This window comes from Capra hircus, chromosome 26 (assembly GCF_001704415.2).
Source record: "Capra hircus breed San Clemente chromosome 26, ASM170441v1, whole genome shotgun sequence".
Classification (NCBI taxonomy): domain Eukaryota; kingdom Metazoa; phylum Chordata; class Mammalia; order Artiodactyla; family Bovidae; genus Capra; species Capra hircus.
This window is the reverse complement of record NC_030833.1, coordinates 13,707,740-13,715,518: the sequence shown is the minus strand read 5'-3', so window position 1 is coordinate 13,715,518 and position 7,779 is coordinate 13,707,740.

Here is a 7,779-nt window from a genome sequence, read left to right as displayed (position 1 = left end):
TGCTAAGTCGCTTCAGTTGTGTCTGACTCTGTGCGACCCCATAGACAGCAGCCCACTAGGCTCCTCTGTCCCTGGGATTCTCCAGGCAAGAATACTGGAGCGGGTTGCCATTTCCTTCTCCAATGCATGAAAAGTGAAAAGTGAAAGGGAAGTTGCTCAGTCGTGCCTGACTCTTAGCAACCCCATGGACTGCAGCCTACCAGGCTCCTCTGTCCATGGGATTTTCCAGGCAAGAGTGATTGCCAAATGGAAGAGAAATGTAGGTGAAGCCTATTTAACACTATTTCTTCTGCAAATAGGAAGAATTTAATGCACAAATAAAAGGCATTTGTAAGATGATTGACTACTACATAATGGTCATGCTCAGCAAGAACACATGGAAAAGGTATTGTTATTGAAAGAACTGAAAATTATGCTTTTTTAAAGAAACATTCTTTTATGTGTGAACAGATGTATTTTCTACTGCAGGAAATGACAACATGCTTTTTAATTAAAGCACGCATCAAACTAAAAAAAATGAATAAAATGATTAGCCAGTCTGTGGAAATCAACAGAAGGGATAGTCCCAACCTACTTTAGGTGGATAATAATAAATACCTAGGTGTCTGAAATCATGTTGAAAAGAGTAAGGATCAGACAAAAGGTGGAACTAAGCTAGTATCTAAAAATAGTGAGTTCTATGCCATCAGTTCAGTTTAGTTCAGTCACTCAGTCGTGTCCGACACTTTGCGACCCCATGAATTACAGCACACCAGGCCTCCCTGTCCATCACCAACTCCTGGAGTTCACGCAAACTCACATCCATCGAGTCAGTGATGCCATCCAGCCATCTCATCCTCTGTTGTCCCCTTCTCCTCCTGCCTCCAATCCCTCCCAGTATCAGAGTCTTTTCCAATGAGTCAACTCTTCTCAAGAGGTGACCAAAGTACTGGAGTTTCAGCTTTAGCATCATTCCTTCCAAAGAACACCCAGGACTGATCTCCTTCAGAATGGACTGGTTGGATCTCCTTGCAGTCCAAGGGACTCTCAAGAGTCTTCTCCAACACCACAGTTCCAAAGCATCAATTCTTTGGCGCTCAGCTTTCTTCACAGTCCAACTCTCACATCCATACATGACCACTGGAAAAACCATAGCCTTGACTAGATGGACCTTTGTTGGCAAAGTAATGTCTCTGCATTTTAATATGCTATCTAGGTTGGTCATAACTTTCCTTCCCAGGAATAAGCATCTTTTAATTTCATGGCTGCAGTCACCATCTGCAGTGATTTTGGAGCCCAAAAAAATAAAGTCTGACACTGTTTCCACTGTTTTCAGAAATTAAGATGTGGTCGATTGCTGTGGTCTTATTAAGGCTTTGACAATTGTGTTTGGGGGACACCCATGAGTGAGGTCACTCCTACTATTGTGACACCAGAAGATAACAGTCACTAAACAAAGAGAAGGGTTAATTTTGAGGACATCTGCTTTAGACATTAGAACACAAGAGCTGAAAGCAGAGAAGGCAGGGCTGAAGGGTGAGCACCAGGATTAAGATTTACCATTGGCAAGGCATCCTGTGGCCTGGGGTGGGGGACTAAATTTTGTCCCATATAGATATCATTCTAGCACATTTTAGAGGCAAGCAGCATCACGACAGGTGTCTAGGCTAGATAGTTCATCAGGTGGTGTGACCCTTAAATAACAAGAAGCCTCCTGGAGTGGGTGAACCTCCTTAGAACCACTCCTGGCTAACAGGTGGGTTGACTAAGAATCCAGGTTATCTACAGGCAGCTGAGTGGCTGAGAAAAGCTTTCAATCCTTCATAAGCTCCCTTGCTCTGGGGAGACCCACCCATGGTGCCAACCTGCCCTCATCCTCCACCAATTCAGAGGAAAGAAACAAATAGCTTCAAAAGGATTAGAGTTTCCTCCAGTACCCAGCTCATTGTTTCCAAGACTACCAAACTTAACCTGATGCTCCTCCCAAACCTGTCCTCCAGGGATGACCCCAAGACACCCAGGTTGTCCTAGTCATTGTTACCCTCTCTGGTCCACTTCACAAAGCAGCCTGCTTGTCCTGGTTCCCACACAGCTGCCACTGGGACTCTGCAGTAGCTTCTCACACTTAGTGAAGGAAGCACAGAAGCACAATTCCAATCAGTACTAATGCCAATATTTTCATTTAAAATCTATTCACTTAAAGTCAAAGTGACATCTTAATGCCATTCACAGCACTGATGAAAATGCCACTCAGCATTGATTCACTTGATGAAAGTGAAAGATGAGAGTGAAAAAGCTGGCTTAAAACTCAACATTCAGAAAACTAAGATCATGCCATCTAGTCCCATAATTTCATGGCAAATAGATGGGAAACAATGGAAACAGAGACAGACTTTATTTTCTTGGGCTTCAAAATCACTGCAGATGGTGACTGCAGCCGTGAAATTAAAAGATGCTTGCTCCTTGGAAGAAAAGCTATGACCAGGCTAGACAGCATATTAAAAAGCAGAGACATGGCTGACAAAGGTCCATCTAGTTAAAGCTATGGTTGTTCCAGTGGTCATGTATGGATGTGAGAGTTGGACTGTGAAGAATGCTGAGCACTGAAGAATTGATGTTTTTGAACTGTGGTGCTGGAGAACACTCTTGAGAGTGCCTTGGACTGCAAGGAGATTCAACCAGTCAATCCTAAAGGAAATCAGTCCTGAATATTCATTAGAAGGACTGACGCTGAAGCTGAAGCTCCAATACGTTGGCCACCTGAAGAGAACTGACTCATTGAAAAAGACCGTAATGCTAGGAAAGATTGAAGGCAGGAGAAGGGGATGACAGAGGATGAGATGGTTGGATAGCATTACTGACTCGATGGACATGAGTTTGAGCAAGCTCCGGGAGTTGCTGATGGACAGGAAAGCCTGGCATCCTGCAGTCCATGGGGTCACAAAGAGTCAGACACAACTGAGCGACTGAACTGAGAATTGAGAATGCCACTCAGCAAAGTAGTTTGCCCAGAATAAGAAAAGAGCTTCATTTTTGGATAGACATCCTGCTAAATTTCCGACACTTTTTAAATTAAAATACAAGGATTGTCCTCACAAACTCTTCCTGAATATTTCATGTGTTTTCTGCTTTATTTGCTGTGCATATCTTCACAGTGTGCATACTATTTTTAAGTATTCCTAACAGATGGCTTCAAGTGCTACATATTATATAGCATTAAGTGAAGAGCTTGGTAAACAAACGAGTCAAGGATTAAAATATTTTACAGCTTACAAGTCATGAAAGATGTTCAATAACAGTATACTAATAAAAAATCTTTAAATGTAAACATAAAACATTCAATACTGCTATTGGATCGGTCAACTGTTTATGACGAATTATTTCTTAAAAGAAGTGCTAGTCCTATACGGTCTCAGATTATAACCTAAATTAATCTGAGGTTGGCAACTAGTTTTCCTATGAGCCTGGCCTGCTCCTGCTTTCTCCATCCAATTCCCCAGGCTTCTCTGTTATTTCCCCCTCATTAATGCCTCCTTCCTAACTAGGAAAGGAAAGGAAATTCATAAGTCAATTTGTTACCATTTGCCCGAGTTTAGCAAAATTTTGCTGAAAGAAGTTGAAAGTGCAGGTTCAAGTTGAGAATTCAGAATAATCAGCTGTGATTTTAATGACCTATGCCCTCTAGTTCCTTTTCTGCAAGAGACTCATCTAGTGGTTGGCACTAGAGTTTCCACTGAGGGTTTGTGTGATGATTGAAACAAAGACCAAAAACCAGGTAACTTTTGCCAGTGTACAGATGTCTTTGAATCCATTTTACACTGTTAACTTTCTAGCCATTATTCCACCGAGGGATAAAACCAATGAAATATTCTGCTACTGAATGTTTCTCTCTCATGTGTGAAAGAAAGCGTTAGTCGCTCAGTCTTACCCGACTTTTGCGACCCAGTGAACTGTAGCTCCCCCCAGGCTCCTCTCTCCATGGAATTCTCCAGGCAGGAATACTGGAGTGGGTAGCCATTCCCTTCTTCAGGGGATCTGCCTGACCCAGGGATGAACCTGGGTCTCCAGCATTGCTGAGGCAACTTAACAGCAGCAGTAGCAGCAGCAACAGCTCCAAATTGCAGGCAGATTTACCACTGAGCCACCTGGGAAGTCCTCCTCTCTCACACTACCCTTATTTTAAATTGTTATTTTCAACCTAGTACGTAATGGTCTTTTCCTAATCATCCAGCGTTTCCAGAATCTGATGCAAGATCTAATAAGACTCTTACATTTCATTCTCGATTTCCCCAGGAATGAGAACTCGACTCAGTTTTGATTGTGAAAATAATGTAAGCTTTTTATGAACGATTGACAAAACGATTATAACTGGCAAAGTTACAAAGTGCCTGTTAAATAAAACCTCCCACCTTCAGGTCACAAGTTGGCTTCACTGGTATCAAGGTTCACTGCACAATTTCATACCTAACTTCAAAAACTTTATTCTACTGCATTCCATATGTGGCTGCATTGTTTCCTTTCTACGCTAATATCTTGTACCTCACTTTGCCAGACCTCTGTGAGGCTGAGGATGCCCTCCTGAATCAAGCTTGGCCACCACATCAGAACAAAGGCAGGCACTCTGGCAGTTTCACATTAAGGCCTGTGCGCATTTTTGCCTTCCCCATCACAAGAGCAAATCTTACTGCACAACAATCATTTAGAAGCATCAGCAGTATGAACTATGTATTCTGCATAATGTATTGTGCATATCTTATAAGCAAGCTATCTATATGAAGTTTAGTCAGAAAAGTTTCTTTAAAACACAAAATATTCACATCATCAAAAAACTAGGGGAAAAAAAAAAAAAGATAACCAACCAAAACGTTCATAAATAAAGTCAGGACTGGCAAGAAAAGTTGCTTAAAGTTTCAAAAAAACAATTCTCTAAAATACATTAAACTAAGAAGAAAGGGAGTAGGTCTCTATGTCAGTGGTACTCAGATTTGAATATGCGTTCGAACCACCTGCAGTTCTTATTAATAGAGCTTTCTGGGTCCTGTCCCCGGAGTTTCTAATGAAGTGGGTGTGGAATTGGGCCTGAGGCTCTGCATTCTTCCAAGTTCCCAGGTGCTACTACCATTGCTGCTCTGGGGACACTACTTTGAGAACTAGTGATCTCACCAACCAGCCTTCCAGATCTGGTTGGCCAACTCCTTTAAAAGTAGAGCAGAACTTTAAACGGCTGGTGTACAAAATCAAAGAGACTATGGAATCAAGGACCACTGTATTTCAACAGAAAAATGTACGTTACATCCCCAAAACACACCACACACAACCACACTGACTTTAGATGACTGGAAGCTGTCACATATCATATGCGACATGACCTTAACACAGCACAGTATTATGTGCTAAACTGACCGTTGGGATACTTACTGTTTTTACCAAAAGGCAAGACCATCATACATGACACTGAAAAGTCATAGTTACCACAAAGGGGTGTGTGTCAGCTCCTAGGTAACATTCTGGAAGGCTCTAATCTCCTGAGCAGCAGTCCGTGGACTGTCAGTCCAATTAGCTGTATGCACGGCCAGGCTCAGGGGCAGGTGTACCCGAGAAAGGCTTTATTGCTGTAAGAACATCTCACATGAGCTCTACCCTAACAGATTCTACGTGCACAGTATTGTTAACTGTAGGTACCATGCTCCACGGCATATCTCTAGAACTGACTGATCTTATGTAACTGAAACTTTACAGTCATTGGAAGTTACCTCCCGCCTCCCGCCCAAGAGTCTTGAGCTGTGGTTCCACATCACACAGGCCCAGCATGCTCCTTGGCCAAGTCAGGTTTTGATTAAACACCAAATCATCTGTGCGTGAAGTAAACAGGTACACTCTGCACTGTTCTGATGATAATGATGATAGTGGTCCATCAGAAACAGGGACACACTGGACTTCCCCGGAGATCCAGTGGTTAAGACTCTATGCTTCTAATGCAGGGGGCACCAAGTCAATTCCAGGTAGGGGAACTGAGATTTCGCTCATGCTGGTGCAGTAAATAAAAAAAATAAATAAGAGATTCACTTAGGAAGAGACTGTGTACTAGTGGCCTGCAGTTTTTTAAGAACTAGTTACTAACATTTGGACATCACATTTCACATAAAAATGTGTATTGTCAGTCACTGAGATGAGGTTTAGCAACTCTGGCCTCATGTTCATTTCTATCTGGCCACCATGAGCTGGGGCTGAGCAGTTCAGCTCTCCCACATTGCCACTGTCCCCAGTAACCCCTCCTCTCCTGCCCCTGGCCTGCCTTTTCCTCCACCGCACCTATCCGGCTCTATAAACATTTCAGTTTACAAGCCCTGCCCCAAGCTTGTGGTATAAATGAAAAAGTTTGCTGGGAACTGTAAATAACCATAATCTGTCTCATGCACTTTCCTGTCATTCACCAGAGCACAAGAGAATGTGACATTGCAACAGTGACCATCTTTACTCTCCTCCAGTTTTTTAATCACTTTCAAACTTTAGTTCTAATATTATTAAAAAAGTGGACCATTTCTCACACTTGACAACACACCCTTCAATACCTCTGAGAGAGAAATTAGATTTCATGCTTCCTAGCATACATTCCAACTTTTGAGTATGTCTAACAGATGATGAAACCTTTGAAATTTCAAGAATCAAATTTTAGGGGTATAAGAACAGAATCAAGCACTTCTAGTTCATGTAATTATAGGTATATAAGAATGTGGCTTATAAACATTTGTACAATCATAAAAATGTGAAAATATGACCTTTGTGTTATCATGTAAAATCATTTAGGGGGAAATGTAGAATGCTGGGCATTCTACAAGCTTATTACTTGAAAAGCTGAACAAAAACATTTCTGAGAGGCACTGCCATAGAGCAAACCTACATGGAAAATAGCCACTTTAACAGAATCACAACTCTCTACTCCCAAATTACCCCAAATATCTTTGTCTCAGTAGACTAAGGAAAATAAATGTGAGTGCTAGGGACAGGCAGAAAGGGGAACAACCTAGAGAAATACTAGAGGAGGTGATGAGATACATTAAGTGGACCTCTAAAACTGAGGACAACTAGGGGTGAGGAAGGTATTCTGTCTGCAGAGAACTCCCTTGTTCCAAGTGCATACTCCTTACCTTCACGACGACGACGTGTGGATCACGTCTTATCTAGAATACAACCACTGAACATACTGCCACCCCCACCCCCATCATCCCACGCCCTTCGATTCCTGTTGCCCCCGGACGGCATCTGGGATGGACGGGAGTCGTATACCTGCACTGCAGGCTGAGAGGGCTGGAAGTGGGCAGGAGTTAGTGGTCTTTGCCAAGACCTAGACCAGAAACAGTGGTGAGAAGTGCTATGGGACGGGGTCTACTGCTGAGTTCCAGAAGTAGATATTCTGTTAATCGTCTTCAATTTCCTCTGAAAGCTTGTACAGTCCTTACCTTAGAAGGCTGTTGTGAAGAATGAGATAATGCATAAAGAGAAGGCACTCAGTACAGGTCTCAGATTCTGTACAAACACTTAAGATGTAATTTTCCACCAAATTGTTAGCTTCTGTCCCTGTGAGGGGATGATGTATTTATATATGAAGGGCTGCTAAACAGTGTCCATGCTGAGGTATAAGCCACTCTCTCAATGATTTTTCAAAACTATTTTCATAGTGAAATGAGTCTGCAGGTATTATAGAATCCTTGCTGCGACACATCAAATGATAGGGCATCCAAGTACTACATTTTCAGAAGACAAGGAGGGCTCATGGACAAATGCATATTCATGCTGTGC